The sequence below is a fragment of the Periplaneta americana genome, chromosome 9 (genome assembly GCF_040183065.1).
Source record: "Periplaneta americana isolate PAMFEO1 chromosome 9, P.americana_PAMFEO1_priV1, whole genome shotgun sequence".
Lineage (NCBI taxonomy): Eukaryota > Metazoa > Arthropoda > Insecta > Blattodea > Blattidae > Periplaneta > Periplaneta americana.
The window spans coordinates 134,285,003-134,311,551 of NC_091125.1; the positions used below are offsets into that span (position 1 = coordinate 134,285,003).

General features: G+C 33.7%; 1 protein-coding gene across 3 annotated transcripts in view; it reads right to left on the reverse strand.

Annotated features, from left to right (window-relative positions):
- alpha-Man-IIb (alpha-Mannosidase class II b) overlaps positions 1-26,549 on the reverse strand; it is a 1,305,824-nt gene that overhangs the window by 796,512 nt on the left and 482,763 nt on the right. For all 3 annotated transcript variants that reach the window (XM_069835935.1, XM_069835933.1, XM_069835936.1), the window contains one exon: positions 729-1,184. The gene's annotated coding sequence lies outside the window, so the exon portion shown is untranslated. The remainder of the gene's footprint in view (positions 1-728; positions 1,185-26,549) is intronic.

A 26,549-nucleotide genomic window follows, 5' to 3' on the forward strand; every position in this document is an offset into this window, starting at 1 on the left:
AATATAAAATCAAGATCACTGCTGATACCTGTTGTATAACAAAAATAATTGCTGAGGTTCGATTATGAAGCGTAAATTTTACATTATATTTTATTATCTATTGAGGCCAACGAATTATTGTAAATTTATCAGCATACAACTAAATATATTTTGTAAAATAATTATGATAATAATAACCCATTCGTTACCTCTGTCGCATGAATTGCTTCGAAGAGTTTTCACACAAATCTCAAGGATTCCAAGAAAAATTTACAATACACCAGAAATACAGGAATTAGTGATATTATAGATCTGTCAAAAAGGCAAACAAAAACTTACAATACCCCAGAGTTAGAGAAATCAGTAATATTACAGACATGTCATATACCTAGGCCTAATGAGAAAATCGGTAAGTGTTGAATGAGATAGCAATAAAATTTACCTCACAAAACAATTGGATACTTTCTATTGATGTTAGAAGATTTCTTGTTAACGTCCATTTCTCTGATACGATGTCATTGAGTTTGTTGCTGTAATTTTATAAAACTAGTTTTCGTGTGTAATCCTGCGTTTTCTTGGCAGATCCTCTTTAAAGTTACCAACATGAAGAGCTGCAACCTTAATAATTGTACCCCTGTATCTGTTAATCCTAAGAAATAGAGTATCATTTGAAATTGAATATTGCGACGGTTTGCTTAGCCTATTTATGTACAATTATAAGAAAATACAAAATTAGTTATATTACTTACTCAGAGATGAAAACTTGTTGTCTTCAGTGGCCAATATTCACATCTCCATCGCTGTCACCAAATTTAACACTAAGATTAACACACGATAAACACCGAAGTCTAAATAACGACAAAGTTCAACTTTAAAAAAAATTAAATCCTATCGAAACGAAGTTTAAAATGTTCTTAATACTTGACTTGTTTCTTTTAAAGTAAACGAATTTCACACTAAAGACACGCGTCGAACACACAACCCACGAACACCAGCACACGAGAATAACACTTGAAGATTTCACTGTACAGAGATCAGCACACCCTCCACACCGATGTGTCACCGCGCGCTACGACCATCTGAGCGTGGCTACTGGCTGCACCGTGCGGCGGTCGAATTCAGAACTAACTGAGGCAGTAGGGGTGAGCGACGGTCTGGCGTGGAGCGCGCATGCTCCGGACTGGCTGGACACTGGCTCGTCGCTCCTGCGAACCAACAGGATACAACGTCACACATCTACTACTCCACTACAAAAACATGCATCAATGTCCATATTCGTGACAGATTTTATTGGAATAATGTTTATTCATTTGTTTTGTACCTGCATAGCGACTTATATTTAAAAACTCTGTAGCCTACATTAAACATTATTATAGCTCCGTGGCAACCCACACACAAAATGTTTATTCATTTATTTATATTCATATGGTATGGCAAGTATGTTTATTCATCTGTACTAAATCAACATTGTAACTCGTGTGGGAAGCTGCATAATAGGAATCTATGTAAAAAATATCATTCTCTTTTCATTTGCCAAGATCTCCATGGTAACGTACATGAAATATTTGTTTATTTTGTGTATTCATGGCAGTTATAAGATACATGCAGGCTTATTATACTCAGTGATAAATTTAGGGAGTGGCCCGGCAGGGTGAAATTTCCGCTCCGATTTCGAAGATGCTCTCCACCGGAAATTTCAGATTTTTTAAAACTAAAAAAAAAATAACTTACACAAAATTATATGTCAATTTGTACTTACTTACTGGCTTTTAAGGAACCCGGAGGTTCATTGCCGCCCTCACATAAGCCCGCCATTGGTCCCTATCCTGAGCAAGATTAATCCAGTCTCTATCATCATATCCCACCTCTCTCAAATCCATTTTAATATTATCTTCCCATCTACGTCTCGGCCTCCACAAAGGTCTTTTCCCCTCTGGCCTCCCGACTAACACTCTATATGCATTTCTGGATTCGCCCATACGTGCTACATGCCCTGCCCATCTCAAACGTATGGATTTAATGTTCCTAATTATGTCAGGTGAAGGATACAATTCGTGCAGCTCTGCGTTGTGTAACTTTCTCCATTCTCTTGTAACTTCATCCCTCTTAGCCCCAAATATTTTCCTAAGAACCTTATTCTCAAAAATCCTCAATCTCTGTTCCTCTCTCAAAGTGAGAGTCCAAGTTTCACAACCATACAGAATAACCGGTAATATAAGTGTTTTATAAATTCTAACTTTTAGATTTTTTAACAGCAGACTAGATGACAAAAGCTTTTCAGCCGAATAATAACAGGCATTTCCCATATTTATTCTGCGTTTAATTTCCTCCCGTGTGTCATTTATATTTGTTACTGTTGCTCCAAGATATTTGAATTTTTCCACCTCTTCGAAGTATAAATCTCCAACTTTTATAGTTCCATATCGTGCAATATTCTGATCACGAGACATAATCATATACTTAGTCTTTCCGGGATTTACTTCCAACCCTATCACTTTACTTGCTTCAAGTAGAATTCCCGTGTTTTCCCTAATCGTTTGTGGATTTTCTTCTAACATATTCACGTCATCCGAATAGACAAGAAGCTGATGTAACCCGTTCAATTCCAAACCCTCTGTGTTATCCTGTCAATTCGTAGTAAGTAAAATAAATTCTGTTATGTACATTTTCAGGTAGTTGTTTCCTTGTTGTCTGCCGGCCGATCTTGATTGGTTGAAATTTAAACCGTCTGAAATTTCAATCTTGCTTGTTATTACAGTTAAAATGTCAGGTTTGTTGTGATTTTATTGGCGTAATTTTCAGTGTTAGTTTCGTCTATTTTTTTTTGTTTTGTTTTGTTTTGTTTTTTTTTTTTTCGTTGTTGGTTACTCTAGAGCATCTATTAGATGCTTTATGGTTGTGCTAACAGATGGAGTTACTTGTCAACAATGTGTTCAGGTTAGTGCCCAGCGACAGTCCTGATGTATTTTTATATTTGTGATGATTGGTTAATTAATTAACTCGGCACACTCACAATCACACTCACATTCATACAAATTTCCAGACTCTAGACACCCAGGGAATTCCTCTTCTTCAAGAAAAATTAACCGAGAGCTGAGCCCGGGAATCGAATTCGGGACCTCCTGATCTGAAAGCCAGCATGCTGACCTACAGACCACGGAGGCAGTCAATGTTAGTTTTGTGTAGCAAATATAAAAATGTTGTTTACTTAAATATAATAGTTATAGCACATAAAGTAAATATAAATGTTAGAGTTTACAATGGCAAAACAAGAGACAGTGTTTATTTTTCTTAAAAAGAAAAGACGTAGTGAGGAGACAATGGAAAGTACATCCGTTTCATTTAATGAAGAAATATTCTTAATCTGCTTTAAGTGAAAGCGAAATCTGTGAACCGGTAATTTAATATGCGTTACTTTCGTCTAGTGCTCTTAGTGGTGAGTCAATGAATAAAAAGAGTTGGTGGGAGGGGGAGGGGAGGCTAGTCTAGAACGAGTGGGACTACCTGCTCTAAACCTGGGTACGCAGCGAACCTTAGTGAAGTCAGACGGTGTGATTTTGGGTATGCGCCTAGGTTGAAGGTTAGCACAATAGATCGTATAAGTGTTGGGTCATAGTGCCATACGAAGCAAGGGTGTCAATGACACCTATTCCTTTGAATTCATACACGATTAGGGTCGCCTACGTTATTGTTCTATGATCCTCGTATATCTTTAATAAATTAATGATACAGGGAGTTCAGAAATAATTTGTGCTGGTTACTGCAATTATTCTATTTGAATAAAAAACAAACGAGTGTTTTCGCTTGGCGGAGAACTCAAGACTCAACCTTTGCCTGTTGAAAGAGCCGTAGTCAATACGGTGACGTCGTTAATTAGTCTAATTGCAGCAGATTTTGCATGACTGAAATTATGATGTGTTTAAAACAAAGTAGCTTCAAAGTTCTTGTGTAAGCAGCGCTCTGGGATTTTTCACTTTGATTGATTTTCTTATTTTCTTGCTCTGTTTTTGTCACGAAATTAAATTTTATACATCCGTGAAGGGTAGAGCACTTTCATCTACCCCGTATCGGAGTTAAAAAATATGTGGTACTTTACTTCCCTGTTCTCTCAGTCACTTTTGTACAATAGCATGTGCATTGACGTGTAAAATGACTCCTGTATTCACTGAAGTCAACCGTTATGAAACATAAAGGGAGAACAAATGAATGTGACATCATAATGAATTCATTATTCCTACACAAATGGGGCGGGAAAATAAATGCGGGGAGTATAAAGACAGAAATAGTTAATTTAACATAGTCTAATTCTAAATTTCCAAAAGAATGCATTTCTCTCATTGGCGTCATATTGATGTGAATCGTTTCGATTAACAGTTGCATTGCTGTCTCGAGACTAGGCCTCATGGAATGAGGAATTGATTATGAAGTGTTTTTTTTTTTCAGTTTAAATGCGGGAAGTATAAAGATAAAAATAATAAAAATGTAATTTTATTTCAAATCTCGAATATCCATACAACCCCAACTATGTTCACAATAAGTTAACAATCACAGATTAAAAGTTCCACGCAATTATAGGGGTTCTATGAATCTTTTTTATTTTTTATTTTAGTAGGTTATTTTACGACGCTTTATCAACATCTCAGGTTATTTAGCATCTGAATGAGGTGAAGGTGATAATGCCGGTGAAATGAGTCCGGGGTCCAACACCGAAAGTTACCCAGCATTTGCTCATATTGGGTTGAGGGAAAACCCCGGAAAAAACCTGAACCAGGTAACTTGCCCCGACCGGGAATCGAACCCGGGCCACATGGTTTCGCGGTTCTATGAATCCTCTGTCGCTTTTCTTATAACTCCTTATCTGCAGAGCATAGTTTATAGCCTTTAAGGTCATTAAATAGAAGATTCGATTCATTTCTTTTATGAAAATATTCTGTATTGACTGGAGGCATTGAGAAGAACCATAAAAAAAAAAAAAAGATATTCGGTCTGGGATATTCAACTCTAAAGTTCTGGTTTAAGCAGCGTTCTAAAATGAAGATTTGGAATTCTGGGCTTTGATAGGGGTTCTTATTTTCTTGCTCTGTTTTTGTCACGAAATTAAATTATATACACCTGGGACGTTTCCATGCAGGGTGGAGCACTTTTATCTACCTTGTACCGGAGATAAGAATGCGTGGTACTTTACTTCCCTGTTCCCCCAGTCGTTTTTGTACAATAGCGTGCGCATTGACGTGTAAAATGACTCCTATATTCACACTGGCGTTGTATATCGAGGCCGTTGCGTAGCAACACTATTCATATATTATTTGTATTATTTTTGATCTCGCAGACCAGTCCATCGGGAGGTGAAATTCCCTTCGCTGCGTCAAGGAAGCAGGCGAGAGATTACAACTCCAATTGTTCGGAAACAAAACACCATCGTTCCGGAGAGGATTTGAATTTCAGGGTGGGGAGAGACAATAAAGAAGAAATAAAGTAGGCATAGCTTTCAGGGCTGCTTCCTCGTGTTTCCTCTTACGCAGCTATGTTGGAAGGTAATGTACAACCCGTGTAGGAAGACAGGTTTGGTATGACTCCATGGCATACATTTTTGATATTGAAATTGATATGATATGATATGATATATGATATGATATGATATGATATGATATGATATGATATATGATATATATGATATGATAAGATATATGATATGACATTATATGATATGATATGATATGATATGATATGATATGATATGATATGATATTATATTATATGATATGATATATGATATGATATGTTATGTTATGATATGATATATGATATGATAAATGATATGATATGATATATGATATGATATGATATGATATGATATGATATGATATGATATGATATGATATGATATGATATGATATGATATGTTATATTTATCTGTCAAGCATCATTTAAATCTGCTGTGGTGTACCTTGATATATGATATATGATATGATATGTTATATTATGATATGATATATGATATGATAAATGATATGATACGATATGATATATGATATGATATGATATGATATGATATGATATATGATATGATATGATATGATATGATATGATATGATATGATATGATATGATATAATATGATATGATATGATATGATATATGATATGATATGATATATGATATGTTATGTTATATTTATCTGTCAAGCATCATTTAAATCTGCTGTGGTGTACCTTGATATATGATATGATATGTTATGTTATGATATGATATATGATATGATAAATGATATGATACGATATGATATATGATATGATATTTTATGTTATATTTATCTGTCAAACATCATTTAAATCTGCTGTGGTGTACCTTCACGTACACAGCTCCGCCCAGTTAGCAGAATGCGTTTGAACTTAAAGAAAGCAGCAAAGTAGTACAGGGACATAATTTTATTTTTATTAACATGTTTAATATTAACCTGGCTATACCTTAGGATTACGGTTAAGAATCGGAAACACCGTTTGCTACCCCCTTCCACGACTGGAGTTCGATGATACTGGCGTAAAATACAAACAAATCACTTTACTAGGTATAGGACGGAAGAAAAGTAGTTCATCAATTTACGTAAACTAGGAAATATCGTGATTTTGAGTTTGATAATTTTCATTAGGTTTTTGTTTAATCAAGATACAGTACAGTATTAGCAATAAGTGTTTTTACACACGAACTGAGTTATCCATGCGAACGAATTCATTATGCAGCGTAACACATTTTGGAAAATGGTAGCCGTTCATTTCAATACAGGCTTCAGTTCTTTTGTGCATATTATCGCACTATAGACTATTACATCTAATTCTAATTACCAGTTACGTCCTTCGTACTGGTAACTCATGTTGAAATAATTCTGTACCTACTCTATAAAAGAGTACCTTACGTACTGTATATTCAATCTTCACTTCTGCCCAACCCGCACAGATAAAATTACTCAGACATGCTATCTACAGTCCGTCCAAGTGGTTATGTCGCAGGATCGTAGAAAGGGGGGAAATCACATGATAGTTAATTACTTAAAGAGGCCCTTTTATTTAAGTTTTTTAAACAGTTGTGTAATATTACGTAGACGTCCAATTACTAACAGAAATTAATGTTTTCAAAAAAGAACTAAGACAGACCAGCTACTAGCCTTTACAGAGAGGTGAGCAGAAGCAGGTGGGGGAAATCGGGATGCGACGTAGGCAAACGGACGACAGTGCCTGTGCGAAAATATGATTCAATATTGAAAACTCTTTCGTCACTGGAAAACGCGAACATATTTCTGGAACGAACTATACTCACTAACTCAGTAGGTCTACTGTTTACTATATGTGGCTTTGGTTCTGTGTGGACTACAGTTGGAACTTCATTAGTAGAAGGGCTGGGGGTGAAGTACATTAAAAAACTCAGGTACAATAAAAATTGAAGTAAAAATAAAATGATGTCCCTGTACAACGTGGGTGTTGTAACGAGAATCCAAGCCGCTGTATACCGGTAAAGCATTCATGTTGCAATACGTTCTTGTCTGAGTTTTTCTAACAAAGTAAATATTAATTAACGCCTTCAAAACGGCATAAATATTAAGGATATTGCTGGAGAGTTTAAAGTAACCCTAATTTATTTATCTATTTATTTATTTATTATTGTATCTTATAGATAAATACATATTCTAGGAAATAAAATTAATTTGTCACAGAGTTTACAAAACGCACCACCCGCCATGAATTCAGTGAAACAGGTGTTGTTTGTACAACTTGTCTGGTGAGTTCTCTGTATCTCCCATGAATTCAGTGAAACAGGCGTTGTTTGTACAAGTTATTTGGTGAGTCTCTGTATCTCTCATGAATTCAGTTAAACAGGAGTTGTTTGTACATCTTGATTGGCGAGTTCTCTGTATCTCTCATGAATTCAGTGAAACAGGTGTTGTTTGTACAACTTGTTTGGTGAGCTTTCTGTATTCTTCATGAATCCAGTGAAACAGGTGTTGTTTGTACAACTTGTTTGGTGAGCTTTCTGTATCCTTCATGAATCCAGTGAAACAGGTGTTGTTTGTACAACTTGTTTGGTGAGTTCTCTGTATCCGTCATGAATTCAGTGAAACAGGTGTTGTTTGTACAACTTGTTTTGTGAGCTCCCTGTATCCGTCACGAATTCAGTGAAACAGGTGTTGTTTGTACAGCTTATTTGCTGAGCTCTCTGTATCCGTCATGAATCCAGTGAAGCAGGTATTGTTTGTACAGCTTATTTGCTGAGCTCTCTGTATCCGTCATGAATCCAGTGAAGCAGGTATTGTTTGTACAGCTTATTTGCTGAGCTCTCTATATCCGTCATGAATCCAGTGAAACAGGTGTTGTTTGTACAACTTGTTTGGTGAGCTTTCTGTATCCTTCATGAATCCAGTGAAACAGGTGTTGTTTGTACAACTTGTTTGGTGAGCTCTCTGTATCCGTCATGAATCCAGTGAAACAGGTGTTGTTTGTACAACTTGTTTGGTGAGCTCTCTGTATCCTTCATGAATCTAGTGAAACAGGTGTTGTTTGTACAACTTGTTTGGTGAGCTCTCTGTATCCGTCATGAATCCAGTGAAACAGGTGTTGTTTGTACAACTTGTTTGGTGAGCTTTCTGTATCCTTCATGAATCCAGTGAAACAGGTGTTATTTGTACAACTTGTTTGGTGAGTTCTCTGTATCCGTCATGAATTCAGTGAAACAGGTGTTGTTTGTACAACTTGTTTTGTGAGCTCCCTGTATCCGTCACGAATTCAGTGAAACAGGTGTTGTTTGTACAACTTGTTTGGTGAGCTCTCTGTATCCGTCATGAATCCACAGTGAAACAGGTGTTGTTTGTACAACTTGTTTGGTGAGCTCTCTGTATCCGTCATGAATCCACAGTGAAACAGGTGTTGTTTTCACAACTTGTATGGTGAGCTCTCTGTATCCTTCATGAATCCAGTGAAACAGGTGTTGTTTGTACAACTTGTTTGGTCAGCTCCCTGTATCCGTCATGAATTCAGGCGGAATAGATGCGTTCGCACAGCTTGTTCGTGATCACACTGTAGTGGTGATGGACGTCATGTTCGAGCGGAGGGTTTCAGGTGGCCAGTCCCCAATCCCCATTGTTGAGAGTGCGGGGGAGAGCCAAATGAAGTGAATTATTACTTGCGCGAGGATCCGTCAGGCGTTGGTGTCTTAATTGTCTCAACACCAGCCGCAGCAGTTGGTAGCCCCGGCAACAGCTTCACACAGCACGTGTAAACATGAAAGTCATGCCTTGCGGGATAGTATTCTCCGCCATCTATATAACTATGCTTCTGTGCGTAACCTGTATTTTTTTCTAATGAACGAAACATCAGTTCTGTATATTGGAGAAGCATATTCATGTCCTGTCGGGTGGCAACTGGGTTTCTTTACGACATTTTACTGGTAGTTTTTATTTTTTCGTTATAAAAAGTGTATGTAGGCGTACGGAAGTTACTGCGACGCTGTAAAAAATCGAGTTTAAACATTTTCACGAAAACGTACGTAATAAGTATCGAATAAGTGGTTTTTCATAAACTGGTCCGACTGCTGTTTGTGTGTACACAGTCTTTCTTCCGAACTGCTGGATATAGTAAAAGTTTATGGTTTCATTTATGATATAATTAGTATTAGTATTAGTATTTATTTAACCTGGTAGAGATAAGGCCATCAGGCCTTCTCTGCCCCTCTACCAGGGGATTACAATATTAGACCGTGCCCAGAAAAAGACCTCGTAAATAAATAAACAAAAAAATAAATAAATAAGTAGATAAATAAATGAGTGAGTAAATAAATAACACAATATAATTTATTACAAACTATATATTAAATATTAAAACAAAAAGTTTAATTAAATTAATTTACCTTCGTATGAGCAACGCTCATGTTAGGGGTTCAAAATTTCACTGAAGATAAGCAGAAAGAAGAATTACAATAAAATATATTTAAGTAATAAAAATAGCATAGATTACAAACAATAGTCTATATGATAAAATGAGTAGGCCTAATTACAACTGAAAGAATTTATAACTAATATTTACAAGCGAATAAGATTAGCTAATATTTGGCAATTAATTATCTAATTCTATATTAAGTTTTCTTAATAATTTCTTTAATTTAAAGTTTAAATTTCATCGTACATATATTTTATAAATCAGGGTACTGAGAAATTAATTTATTATACAGGGTGATTCAGGATTTCTGCAACAAACTCTGGGATCGATAGATCTCGCTAAGAGGGCCATTTTTCGTAAAACACCCTATGTTCTCCAGTGCCACGTGAAGGAGCTACGCGACATCGAAGAAAAGACAGGTTTTAGTGACATTTACGGTTAATTATGAGGCATCGGAGAACATTGTTTTACGAAAAATGATTCTCATTGCGAGATCTAGCGATCCCCATAGTTTGTTGCAGAGATCCTGAATCACCCTGTATAATGTTAAGCCATAATTGAAGTCATGTTTCATACCAGCAGCCGTTAAACTTTTGGACTCTGTGAAATAAAATACTGTGTTCCTTCTCGTATTATAATTATGCTAATAATATATGTTGAAATTTGTCTTCTCCTTATGATAGAAAGTTAGTAATGTATATTTGTATATATCTTCGAATTTAAAAAAATTAAAGTCCGATTAAAAAAGTTTAGTAGGGTAATCAATAGACTTTTTAATACACTTTTTGATGATTCTCTTTTGTATCAATTCCAGTGACTCTCTTATGGATTTAGCAATACTGAAAATTCGGGAAATTAAGTTTTCTGTTTACGACAGATTGTGATTTAGCGTAAAATTCTGAGTGTTTTTTTTTTAAGAATGAGCTTCGCTATGTGAAAAAAAAAAAAGAATGATTTATAAGAAACTGAAATGTAATGTTTAGAGACAGTGATTTGCGGGAAAATGGCTTCTGATCCATGCTGGATTAAATTAAAAAATAATTGTCAAATTTTTCAAGTGCTTCAATCGTTTGAGTAACTTAATTTATAGATAGTTCGATAATTCGTTTAACAGATGGCGTTAAAAACTTAAAATCGATAGTTTCGACCGAATCATTTCTTTTAGTTCTCCAGTAGAATTACGACTTGCGACTTGGATGGTTTCCTGGACACGGTCACATATCGATGGCTTTAAAGTGTTATCTCGAATCTACAATAATGGTAATTATTTAGTTTAACTACATTATTATTATTATTATTATTATTATTACTATTATTATTATTACTATTATTATTATTATTATTATTATTATTATTATTATTATTATTATTATTATTATTTAGATTAACTACATCATTATTATTATTATTATTATGTTCACAAAATTGAACAGTTAACTATTATTTTGTCCTCGAGTAGAAGATCTTGCAAAACAGAAACATATATAGATTGAAAATCTTGTCTAGTTTGAAAAAAATTAATATTTAAAGCATTTTTTTATTCGCCTACAAATGTACACATACAAGATATCACCACAGTCTAGTAATTACAGTCACGAAGCTCAATACGTAGTAAATATGCTTCCAAAGATAGTTGCTAACCACTAGGATCGCTAATATCGCCTCATTACAGACAATGCGAAATAGTACCGGCACAGACTACTATTCCTAGTACCCTCACAACTCAAGCTTCGTGAATGTATTGTATACTAGACTGTGGTATCACTTCTTAGCCATTTATATATGTTTTGTAAATATGAATTTAGATAAATAAACGAAGAACAGAAATATCATTGGTGAACATGATCCAATTATTTCGAATAGTATCAACGTACCTAGTGACAATTCTGGTACATTAACGTCTTTTTAAGAGACCCATTTTACCCTTGTAACAAGATTTTCTTCTGCAGGATATTTCATGGTACACGCGGTATAGGAATGAATAAACAAGCCTTGAAAGAAATGTTTAACAAACTCTCGATGTTTATAAAAGGACTGCAGACATCTCTCTATTAGTAGCTGGAGGGAATGTAAGAAACGACAAGTATGAAATTGAAAGAGATATTTGATCTCCGCACACAAAATTCTCGGAAATGTGAATGATGTGGTTAGAAAAGACGGCAGGTTTTAAATTTCCTCGAAAAGACTGCATATTACGTCTTTCAAGTACATTCACTTATTACATAATTTAATGATGTTTCTCAACTGCCGATATTTTCAGTCTCCAACATCATACGATGTTCGGGCGCAGTGTTGGCGCTTCGTGGAAATAAATGTCGTGAGTTCGATATCGGATGAGAACGTGAATATCATCCCGTTGTCAGTAAGTCACATGTCGTGCATAGACATTACCTGGGTTACGGGAGTCTAAAATACGAGCATTATGTTCACGAAAGTGCTCAAAAGGATATGGTTAAGTATACACCTCAAAATGACGGAAAGATATGAACACAATTATCATCATCATAATCATCAGTCCAAGAACAGGTTTAACGGTTTTCCTTAGCATCAATCCATCTTCTAACAGGTTCACTGATATTTCCTCTCCCCTTTGGTAGGTTATTTTACGACGCTTTATCAACATCTTAGGTTATTTAGCGTCTGAATGAGATGAAGGTGATAATGCCGGCGAAATGAGTCCGAGGTCCAGCACCGAAAGTTACCCAGCATTTGCTCATATTGGGTTGAGGGAAAACCCCGGAAAAAACCTCAACCAGGTAACTTGCTCCGACCGGGAATCGAACCCGGGCCACCTGGTTTCGCGGCCAGACGCGCTGACCGTTACACCACAGATATGAACCCCTTTGGTTTATATGAATGTATTTATTCGGACAATTTTCATTCCTCCATTCAGTCAATATATATATATATATATATATATATATATATATATATATATATATATATATTTCCATTTAAGTCTATCTTATTTAATTTTATCATTTATTGAAAACATATTTAGATGTTACCTTTATATTTTCATTTCCTTTTTTTAAATAAATTTTTGTATGCCCTTGTATACAGCTTCTTGTTTATGCGGAAGACGTGAATATGTTAAGAGAAAATCCACAAAATATTAGGGAAAAAATGGTAATTTTACTTGAACAAAGTAAAGAGATAAGTTTGGAAGTAAATCCCGATAAAACAAAGTATATGATTATGGCACCTGTCCAGAACATAGTAAGAAATGGAAGTACAAAAATGTAAATTTACCTTTGGAAAGGTGGAAAATTCAAACATCTTGGAGCAACAATAGGCTAAAAAATATACATGACACTCGAGAGGAATTTAAACGGAGAATAAATATGGAAAATGCCAGCTATTATTGGGTGAAGAAGCGTTTGTCATCCAGTCTGCTTAAGAAAAAACAAAGTTAGAATTTATAAAACAATTATATTACCTGATGTTCTGTATGGTTGTGAAATTCGGACTCTCACTTTAAGAGAGAAACAGAGGTTAAGTATGTTCGAGAATGAAATGCTTAGGAAAATATATGGAGCAAACGAATGAAGTTACAGCAGAATAGAGGAAGTTACAGAACGCAGAACTGCACGCATTGTATTCTTCACCAAATGTAACATTAAATCCAGAAGTTTTAGATGGAAGAGGCATGTAGCACGTAATGGGTGAATCAAGAAATGAATATAGAGTGTTAGTTGGAAGACCTGAGGGATAATTATATTATCTTTGTGGAGGCCGAGACGTAGATGGGAGGATAATATAAAAATGGGTTTGAGGGAGATGGGATATGATGTTGGGACTAGATTAATCTTGCTCAGGATAAGCACCGATGGTGGACTTATGCGAAGGCGGCAATGAATCTCCAGACTCTATAAAAGGCATTTGCAAGGAAGTAACTAAGCAAGTCCATGATTCACTGTCATAAAGAACGTCGGTACAGGAATAGTTTATAGAAACGTACAGGGCCTCTTGTATACATTTCCCCTTTAGTGTTCTTCCAATGACTCCATTTTTTCTGAATGCTACCTTTGAAGTTCCTTATATATATATATATATATATATATATATATATATATATATATATATATATATATATATATATATATTCATGCTTCTGGTAGAATATCGTCGGCTTACTTCAGAAACCTTGTAACTCCATTTTTTTTTTCCGGATGTTGAAATCTGCGTATATTTTCAAAATGCGTCCGCTGACAACATCTCATATGCCTCCAAATGTTACTATATTTTATAAAATATAACGAATGTACAGCAGTTGCTAGCTGGGTTATAAAGAGAATTAAAAGTTATTTTGTTCTCCAGTGTAATTTTCTCAAATGCAGTTACGAAGTTTTAAAAGTAAGCCAACGTTGTATCACATTCTAGATAATTGAAGTGTCATACTTGTTCCAATATCATATTTTCTATGATTATTCTTTATCTTACTGGATTATTGCCATAAATGACTAAATATGTTCTTTTTTTTTTTTTTTTTTGCAATTTTTAAATTAAAAATCTTACAAATACCATTAAAAGAATAAACTGTTTTCTGCAGTTTGTCCTCGAGTATCTTGCAAAATTACCACAACATCCGAAAATAATAATATTGTATCTTTAAAATGTGTTCAGTTGATTCTTATTCCATCTGACACTATGTACAGATACGGAATTAAAATTTTAAGCGAGTCTTGAGAGAAGTCCTCCTGTATGTAGACAACAATTTCACACGACTGTCCACAAGTAGCATATATACAGGGGATTTTGTTTACTGCACATGCGCAGTGTGTTGTAAGCGTAACTTGTATAATAAGAGAGGTTCAAATTTTATTTCCGTATCTGTACAATAGTGCAATTAATTTGAATATTTAGGAGTGAAAATTAATAAAAATACTACACAGGATGATGATATTAAACATAGGATAAATAAAGGAAGATCAGCAATAGCGATGTTAAATGGAATATTATGGAACAAGACTATTTTTAAGGAAACAAAAATAAATATTTATCTGCCTATAGTCCAAAGTATGACAACATATGGAGCGGAAACATGGAAGGTAAATCAAAATTTGCGGTCAAAATTACTAGCATTAGAAATTGATTTTTTACGACGTTCGGCCAGACATTCTAAACTTGAAAAAGTAAGAAATGAAGTGACCAGGCAACAGATGAATAAATAAAACACAATTTTAGATTTCGTAAAATATAGACAGTTAGAATGGTATGAACATGTAAAGCGAATGGATGATGGAAGGCTACCAAGAAGGGTTTTAGATTGGATTCCAGAGGGAAGGAGAGGCAGATGTAGACCGCAAAACACTTGGTTGCTAGACAAATAAAGCGTTGGCAGAGAAAGGACTGCAAGAACGGGATTGGGAAGATAGAAAAATTGGAGAAAAAAATAAGAACATACGACATTGGTCACAGGAAGATGTGATATTACATTGTAAATCTGTTAATAATAATAATAATAATAATGATGATAATAATAATAATAATAATAATAATAATAATAATCTGTACAAAAGTCATCTACTATCACGTCAATGTACTATAATGTTGATTAAAACTGCTGACAAGCCACAAACCTGTCAGACTTTTCGATTTGTTTCTATTCCATTACTGAATTTCCCTGATTTTATTTTAACCCGTATTTTTGTTTTCATATAGCTAATATATGCTCTGAACCACTTTAATTAAATGTAGGGAATATCCATTTCATGATGTCCCATAATTTGTTTCTGTCGTTTTAGCGGCGTACATTTCATGTTTTACATCAGTAATATTACTTTACATTGTGGTTTGTGTAATCACCGATACTACGATGTTTCCCTAACTACCGTATGGGGGCGAGTCAGCCGATGCTGATGTACAAATTCGTGTAAAGCTTCTTGGTGTAACATTTGATCCAGATTCATCCTGGTACCACATATAAATATGAAATGTAATAGATTAGCAAGAACAATATATTTACTGAGACGTTTAAAATACTTGGTGACTGAAGAATTCCTAAAGTCTGCCTATTACACCTTTATTCATAGTACAATGTCTCATGGCATTCATCTATGGCAGCGGTCAGCAGCACAGTGCACCGTCGGGCTAGTGTTTCTTACCCGCGGGTAAGAGATGCACGTTAGGACAACCGTGGCTGCTGGCGGTTATGCAGTAGGCCTACTATTTCAGTGCCAGAAATTACGTCAGCAATAATAGTTTAATGAAGCACACAATGTTCACGTATACATTAAAATAAGCATATTTTGTATAATTAATAAAAATTCAGCGTGTTAGTTTATAACGTCAATAACCGAAAAATGTAGGTCCCTTCTCAAATTACTGAAGGGTCCAAATTTCATTATTTCACTGGGATTTTTACTTTTCATCTGAGCCCAATACTAAATAATATGAGTGATTAGAACCGGAGATAGATAGATCCGAGGAATTGGTACAAACGGCTTACTTTAGAAAATTTCGTAATTTATCTGCCGAAATTAGGTTTCTAGAAAAAAAAATATATACACGGATCAAATTTATTTTAGAGTTAAAAGTACCCAAAAAAAATTGGAGATAATATGAAATCTTGATAGGTTTGAAGTGGAATAGCTCTTGCGCTAGGACAGTAGAATGAAATGAGACAGCTTCATGCCAGATGATGATGATGATAATAATAATGATAATAATAATAATATTAATAATATTAATAAATATAAAACTGCTCTATTCTTTTCATTTTTCCGAATTTTAAAGTATATAGGCCTAATACTAGTTTCTAATCAGGATAAATGTTATTTATGTAATATAACTATTTTAGTTAAATTTCAAAACTCGACTTATAAGCGGAAAATTCCAGACAGTCAACTTCTAAATGAATTCAAATTAATTTCTCTTTCTAATTGCACGGTAATTGCTGAGCAAATATTCCTGCATAAACTCATTAAATGGCATGTTAAACAGCAAAGAGTGACTTAAACAAATACATTTCAATGTCAGTAAAACGAATCTAAGAAAACTTCAATTATTCCATTTCAGGACATCTAAAATATTGCATAAAAATCCCATTTTGAGAGTGTGTTCTAAATACAACAAACCCACAAATAAATTTGAATGGGACAATAGTTTCGTCTTTAATCGATTTAAATAGCAGTTACACATGATAATAATTGTTTTAGATGTCCACCTTGTATTTCTTCGGGTAAGATTACTAATACCGGTAGTGCTAGTTTTTACTATTGATATGTGTTTACGATAATTGTTTTGTTGGTTCGTTTATTTGTTCCCCAATCACAAGCTATAGTTCTTGTCATTGTAATATTATATTAATTAATTGATTAGTTTTTTAGTCTTAGATTTTCTACTGTTTTATGTGATTACTATTATTATTTTTATATATCTTTGTTAGTAGGGTAAACATTGGTAATTTCGTGGCAGTGGTTATTTCGTGATACTTTTTCTTTGCTCTTTTGTGAACTAACCAATGGTGTTACGCGATCCAAATTTCCGCCAAGGGATTGCATATGTTGTCCAGTTTCCAGAAACATACAGCTAAGCTTTGTGTGACTATTGTAGTTGCTTCAGTGAGCTTTTATGTTTGGAGAGAGCAAGTTTGTGTCGACTTCTCAGGCGTACAAATTTTGTGGATGTTTGTAATTACATTACAGGCTTATTACTAAAGGTAAGCATATGATAATTGGTACAAAGATTTATTGTATCTTCATTAAATTTTAGGAAATGTTTTTGGAATTATAGATAAATCTGTAGTCGCCATATAGGCTTAGCTGTACTGATAGAAATCTTAGCTGTTTGAGGCGAAATTTTGTTGAGCATTAAGTGTTACAACTTTTAAAATAGTATAAAATGTATTACAATAGGAATTTTAGAAATCTGAAGACAAGATGTCATAACAAAAAAGAAAACGGAGACCCAATGGGTTCAGTGTAGCTTCTGTTTGATTTGTTATCATGCTAAGTGTCAATGATAAGTGCTAGATGACTTGCAAGAATTGTGACAGAAGATGGAACATGGCTCCACCATTTTGGACCGGAGACAGAGGCAGACAATGGAGTGACATCATGCAAATTCACCAAAGAAATAGAAATTCAAAAGTACACCTTCGGCAGGAAACGTTATGGCTACTGTGTTTTTTGATTCAGAAGGACTCTTGCTTGTGGACATCATGCCACACGGAACCACCATTAATTCTGACGGATATGTTGCAACTCTTAAGAAACTTTAAGTTGGACTGATTCGTGTTCGACGACATCGGGAGAAGCAGGATGTTCTGCACGACAACGCACAGCCATATGTCAGTCACAAGACCACAGACCAGATCAGAAAATTCGGTTAGACAACACTGAAACAACAGCCTTACAGTCCTGAACTGGCACCGTGCGATTACCATCTCTTTGGTAAACTGAAGGATCCCTTCGCGAAAAGAGGTTAGAAGATGACTCCCTTGTGCACGCTGCTAAAGAGTGCCTCAGACGTGTTGGTCCAGACTTTTACCGTGCTGGTCTAGAGGCCCTCGTTTCTAGGTTACGTAAGGCAGTTGAAAGGGACAGGGATTATGTGGAAAAGTGACATTTTGTTCCTTAAGGATGCATCTACATTCTGTGAAAACAGCAAAGCTGTAGGATAAAAATATAATTTTTAAACAAACGTTATGCATTACTTTTGGAGTTACCCTAGTAATATAGGCTATAGTAAAGTCCGTAATGAAAGTGTCACCCTTTCAGGGAAAAGAATATCCCTTTTCAATTTAAATTTTCACTTTGATTACATTCTTATTATGTGTTGATGTGTATTTCTATGTTTTCTTGCTATGAATATTAGACGGAATTACTATGTTTGAAATCTTGTAACAGTAAATGAGAATTTCATTTGACTTTAATGCATTTTTCCACAATTCTTCTACCTCTCACGAAATGCAAGCAATATCACGAAATTACCAAGGTTATCACGAAATAACAAACCTTTCAGCTTAAGTTGTAAAAGTGGTTTTTGGCACATATTCAAGAACGTATCCAATCTTTTATGTCTCCAGATTTGTACAGCAAGTTATCGTCTTTTAGATGAAAAAATCGGAATAAGGATATATTTACACATTTGCATTTTAAATTAGTTTTCATGAAATTATCACGAAATTACCAATGTTTACCCTACATGTTACAGTTTTTTTTTGTTGTAGTACTGCGTTAATTAATTGCTTAGTTTTTAGTTTTACGATTCTTAATATATTTTCATGTTTCATCTTGACCCATATTGTAATTATTCTTCTGTTGCTGCGAATGAATGAATGAATGAATGAATGAATGAATGAATGAATGAATTAGTTTTATTTTAGTAGGTTATTTTACGACGCTTTATCAACATCTCAGGTTATTTAGCGTCTGAATGAGATGAAGGTGATAATGCCGGCGAAATGAGTCCGGGGTCCAACACCGAAAGTTACCCGCATTTCCACATATTGGGTTGAGGGAAAACCCCGGAAAAAAACCTCAACCATGTAACTTGCCCCTACCGAGAATCGAACCCGGGCCACCTGGTTTCGCGGCTAGACGCGCTAACCTTTACTCCACAGGTATGGAATGAATGAATGAATGAATGAATGAATGAATGAATGAATGAATGAATGAATGAAGATATACAAACGATACATAAATAAAGAAATAATATAAAGAAATAAAAAAATACATTACATTAATAAATAAATACATAAATTAATTAAGAAATGAATAAGTAAATATATAAGGTAATAAAGCAATAAATAAACAAATAAAGTAAATAATGCAGTAAATAAAGGAATAATTAAATAAATAAATAGAGAAAGAAACAAACAATCAAATGAAGAAAGAAAGAGAGAGAGAAAGAAAGAAAGAAAGAAAGAAAGAAAGAAAGAAAGAAAGAAAGAAAGAAAGAAAGGACATGCAGAAAAAATAAACAAACAAATAAATAAATAAAAAAGAAAGGAAAAGAAAGAAATATATGAATAAATAAATGAATGAAGTGAATGTATTTATACAAACACATGTTCACATGATCTTCAGCACGAGCCTGTGCTGCCGTAATAAATGAATAAATAAAGAAATAAATAAAGAATTAATTAAAAATAAAGAAATGAATGGATAAATAAATAGGGTAAATAAAAAAATAAATGAATATTGTATTTTTTCAGTAGGTTATTTTACGACGCTTTATAATAATCTTAGGTTATTTAGCGTCTGAATGAGATGAAGGTGATAAGGCCGGTAAAATGAGTCCGGGGTCCAGCACCGAAAGTTACCCAGCAATGAATATTGTAAAAATGTATCTTGTACAAAGAGTACGGGTGAAAATATCGCTACCCTAGGGGACAAATACCCTATATGTCCGATTTAAAGTGATAAACTACATAATAAAAACGTAAAACTACTGCCTCTCACGTCAATCGCTAATATAAGCGCCCGTTATTAGTAGTATGTTGTTTCTAATTGACTTTTCACACATGAATTACAAGACCCCGCGCATACTGTGGCTATGGAAGGCAAGCTCGATATTCATTTGTTCGCATCTTCTTGCACCTGCACCTAATTAGTTCCAATAGCGTGGCGCCTTAATCTGAAACGGAGCCAACAGTACGTTAGACCCGCTATATTCTACACCTATACGCTACTGTGCTAGTGGCATCAAGTTGTATCACTTATACCACTTTTGCACAGAATGTTAAATGCGTCATCACCTGCGTTTACGCAGGGAACCATATTTCGTAAATTTATACTCGAACCAAATTAGAAAGAACATGACGTCAGAGTCAAGAGATACTATAATTATAAAGGAAAATAATGACACGTTTTGTACCTAAAGTAAAGTAGCTCCAAAGAAACAGCCTCTAAGCATTGTAACGTGTTTATTTGCTCAGAAAATGCTTGCTTTGTTAATATATTAATTTTTCATTGACCTCATGGTTTAATTGCATTTTCAAGCAATGTTTGTTACTAATTTTAATTCTCTTATTTTATCGTGTACTGTTATTTTTAGTTAATTGCCATTTCTATACTCTTCGCTTATTTACTGGTTTGTTTGTTTACTTTAATGTAATTTTCATATTACTATTTATTTTGTTACTTTTGTGGCAAACAATGTTCGTCATATTTTTATTTTATTATTTTAATGTAATTTTAATAACTCATCTTCCTTCCTCATATTTATAATAGGTACAACTGATATACTTAATAATATTAACTTATTTGTCACTAATTTTATTCACTGCAAGTTAAAGTTTATGTATGCATAATTTTATTCTCATGTAATTTTTTATTCACTGATTCACTATTATTTATTTGGTTAGTTATTTACTTATTAATTCAATCATTCATGTACTTATTTACGTATTTATTTATGTATTTATTCATTTATTCATTTATTTATTTATGTATTTATGTATTTACGTATTTACTTATTTACTTATTTATTTATTTATTTATTTATTTATTTATTTATTTATTTATTTATTTATTTATTTATTTATTTATTTATTTATTTATTTATTTATTTATTTATTCTCACAGAAGAGCGGATATAATAGCAATAAACAGGCAAAAACAAAAGGCTATTATCATATATCCAACTATATGCATGGAGAGATCCAAAACCAAGCTCATCTGGTTGATGAGGAAAAGAGGGCCATTTACGAACCTTGTATTCCCTACCTTAGTGCCAAGTATAACATCCCTCTCTTCAATTGGTCAGTGACAGGTTTATTTTTTGGTGCTCGGAGCTCTTTACCAAAATTTACATATAATTTTTTAAAACAATATTATCAATATCATCTTTTGAAATTAAAAAATCATCTCGCAAATTCTTAAAGATTCCCTGCAGATTATACAGTTTCATTTATACCACTCAGAAGGCCTTAATTAAGGATATGTTAATTTTAAATAAAATCTTTTATTTATAAGTATAATTTTATAGTCATCTTCTAAGATTTTATTTTATAATTGAAAATCAATGGTGCTTAATTATTACATTTTATTTTATAACAATATTCATATTTAATTAATTATATTTATTTGCTATTAATTTCCGGATCCTCGTGGTCATCCTTAATTAAGGCCGGACGAGTTATTTCTCTCTCTCTCTTATTTATTTATTTATTTAACTATTTATTTGTTTACTTATATATCATTTATTTATTTATTCATTCATTCCTATCTTACACATTTAGATTATTTTATTTATTCATTTATTCCTTCATTTATTTATATTTTATATATTTATTTTATTTATTTAACTAGCTAGTGAGTACAAATTGCATTTATAAAACAAAAATGTTTCTAGCCACTACCGTAAGAGCCAGGCTCGTGTACGGTGTGGTCTTAGCCAATAATATAACATAAAATTTACAAGGATAGTTTACTAAATACAGTAAGTAACTTACATTGTTTACACACTTATTTGTGTAATATTTCTTACTTATTATTTATTTATCAGTATAGTCCTGTCTCACAAACTCAAAGATATTATTCCTTCCATTACCTTCCGGGTTCTGAACCCGATTAACCGAATGAAGATCCTAGGCTAAAATTGAGATACGATAGGTACAACCATTTATTTCGCTATATCTTAGTTACCCCCATTAAAAGTTCTATTCAGCAAAGGATAAATGGTGATTCAAAACACAGAGAGAAATAAACTCCCACTACCTTCCGGCAGTAACTTTAATAAATGCGTCTAGAAAGCAAATCGCTTCGTTCAATTTAATTTCAGACCTACCTCATGTTATAATGTCCACCTCATTACATCTCACTCATTACGCAAATTTTCTCTACTACACCCCCAACGACTTTTAATGCACCCTCAGGAGCAGATCCACACCACTTAGATAAACCTCTTTCTAAAGTACATTTCTCTACAAAGCAATCTCATATCTTTATGTGCCTATAAGTTATTTAGTTATTTAGTATTCAATTCATTTTATATAACATAAAACACGAATTTAACACTAAATAACTATGTAATAATAATATAAACTGATGAATATCGTGTAGTAAGCGAATAATATTGTTTATGCTCGACCATGCCGAAATGTAGTAATTATACACCAGGTAGTAGCCCTTTAATGCACCTCATTAAAGTACACCTATTCATTATAGTTCAGTTGTTCAGCCAATGAGAAATCACCATTGTACTATTACAAAACCGCAAGTATCGATTATTCTCGGATATGCAATCGAAAGACAATTAGCGAAACGTCATGGAGCCTGGAAATCCAATACTGTCGCAGAAGGTTATGTTCTGTTACTATAATAATTAGCGTTAATTGTAAATAATATACAAATAAATTCAATTTATCATCTCGTTTTTCAATTCTAAATCAATTTCCAGGTTATATCAATATTAATGTTCATATTATTCTCTAGATTATATCAAGGTCAATGACATTCGTCCCTCGGAAAAAATCAATACTTTCGCGTCTGCGCACATCTCACAATTTAGAAGGTCAGTTCCTCTCTTCACTTAGATAACTATAACATGAATACTTATGAATAATTTCAAGTTAGAAATATGGTCGAGCATAAAAAGTCGTATGAAACTTGCCTATAATGGTAATTAAGACGCTCGTATGAAAATTATGAAACTCGCTTGCGCTCGTTTCATAAACAAACATACTCGCGTCTTAATTACTACCATTATAGGCTAGTTGTATAATGTACTATTCTAAACGTGCAACAGTTTATTATGAAACGTCACACATGTTGACACCTACCACACCAAACAGTTTCTTTTTTCTCCGATCTCACGCTTGTTAAACAGTTTAACTTACAACGCATAAGATGGGGACTACGGTCTTAAGTGTAGGCCTATATACTATATAATTAAAGACAACAGAAAAATGAATTACATTAAGGGGTTAGGTACAGCTTACAGTAATAAAATTTTCCCTCCATTACTGTATCTTATACGGTAATGAAAATTGGCATGTGTAAAACACTGTTCTTCTGCTATATGAAAATATATATATATATATATATATATATATATATATATATATATATATTTACGATTTAAAGGAATTATTATTTTTTTTTAATTTGAAATGGTGGCAATTAACTGTGAAGTGATGAAGCGTTTCCCTCATAACTGATAAACTTGTTAACTTTTTCATGTTCTGTCTCTTTTATTTTATTGCTGAAACTCATGTTTACAATATCATGCTCTTTCAACTACATTCCTTAATAAATAATATTTTTTTTTATTTTGTATTAGAAGGAAATACTGATATTTGACCATTTTTAAGTGAATTTATTTTTTATCAGACAATCTATCAAAGGTAGAGAACTGATCTTACATCATATTGTAGATATGACATGCATAAATACACACACAAAACTTCATCATAGAATGTTGGATAGTTTTTTTAGTTATGTGGGAAACGCTTCATCACTGCATAGTGAATTGAATTTTGAAGAAAAAAATGTAAATATCTTTTTTAAATCATAAAAAATGTTTTTTTTCATATAGTAGAAGGGCAATATTTTATATATACTAATTTTCATTATTATAAAATATACAGTACTGGAGGAAAAAATATTGACCATTTCCAAAATTTTACTGCTGTAAGCTGTATCTAACCCCTTAAGGAGTGTTACTTTTTAGAGGCACGTAGAAAATAACAGAAATGCTTGTTACCTGGTTAGAGTAACTCGTGCTTTAATTGCTCCAAGAATTATCACAATTAGCCTATAAGAAAAATTGGCGCTGCCCTATTTTTAATTAGTTTCGTTAAAAAATTTAAAATTAAGAAATAATATGGTTTATCATAAAGCATGTTCCTTATAGAGACCTACAATCAATTATATAAACGCCATTTTACCTAGTGAGTATAACGTGTGTTAAAAGGAGTCATTCAGGAGAAAATGTTTCAGGAATAAGATCCTCAGTTCATCTCTCTTCATCTATGTCCTAATCATACACACGATTCGAGAAACTCTGAATTTTCTTTTCATTAGGAAAATACCACTGAAATTTTCTCAAATCCTCCATTTTCTTTACATTTATTGAAAGACTGTGCAAGTATGTTCTTTTTTTTTCTGGCATTACAATGGCTGTCTTAACCTTTTCACACTTACACAAATGATTTTATTCATTTTTTTTAACGGATTTATTTATCTCACTGTTGCTCGCTGAAAACATATTGGCTAGTATAAGCAATCAGAACGAATAGTACAACAAATTAAATACAACTTGCTTTACTGAGCGATGACTTGCGTGTTATCAACAGCTATATCTACAGGGAACACACTCTATAGCGGTGAAACATGGTTACGTCGAGAGACCCCTTACATCTGTGACTTACGCAGTTTTTTTAGTAGGTGTTATCAAAATCTTAGGTTATTTTGCGTCTGAATGAGATGAAGGTGATAATGCCGGTGAAATGAGTCCGGAATCCAGCACCGAAGTTGCCCAGCATTTACTCATATTGGGTTGAGGGAAAACCCCGGAAACAACCTCAACCAGGTAACTTGCCCCGACCGGGAATCGAACCCGGGCCACCTGGTTTCGCGGCCAGACGCGCTAATCGTTACTCCACAGGCGTGAACTTAAAGAGTTTCAAAACCAAAGCAACTATATGCTTTGTCCTCATAACCATTCCATACACCATACTTGCAGTGTTTTAACATAAAATGATGCGTCTAGGTTGGGACTTTCATTTTTTTTTTTTTTTTCCACATAAAACGAAAATGGCAAAATGAGTGACTTACAGGGTTTTAACAATAACTGATTCAATTATACTTCTCTTCTGCTCTACCGGCAATGTTTACATCTCCTGTCAGACAATATGGAACGAAGTATAGACACCACATAAATTTTTAGACATATTGTAAAATATTCATAATAACTTATGCTCTGTTCAGCTGCAATTTTGATATTATCTCGGATATTTTCCCACATGCTATTAACATCTAACTCTTCCTCAACTTCGTCGGAACTTGCTAATACAGCAAACCTATTTGAAATTTCGACCTGATAATGTTGCTTAGTTTCCTCGGAATATTGAATCTTCTAATATTAACTTGTTGCTCTACTCGCTTGGCTGCTGATAGTCTTTCTCTTAGTTCTCCAATTGCCAAATAATCGTCAGAATTGCAGTATGCCCTCCTGAAGGTTCGAATGTCTACTATACTAGTATGTCTTCTTTTATCCATCAAGATGTGATCTATCTGGTTATGTGTGAATCAATCTGGAGAAGTCCAAGTATATTTATGTATATCCTTATGGGGGAATGTTGTACTTTTAACAATTAAAGTTTTTGAAGTGGCAGAGTAGCAGAGTTCGTATAGGTCGTATAGGTCAGATACGTTTCCAATTCACTGTGGGCTAAAGCAAGGAGATGCACTATCACCTTTACTTTTTAACTTTGCTCTAGAGTATGCCATTAGGAAAGTCCAGGATAACAGAGAGGGTTTGGAATTGAACGGGTTACATCAGCTGCTTGTCTATGCGGATGACGTGAAGATGTTAGGAGAAAATCCACAAACGATTAGGGAAAACACGGGAATTTTACTTGAAGTAAGTAAAGAGATAGGTTTGGAAGTAAATCCCGAAAAGACAAAGTATATGATTATGTCTCGTGACGAGAATATTGTACGAAATGGAAATATAAAAATTGGAAATTTATCTT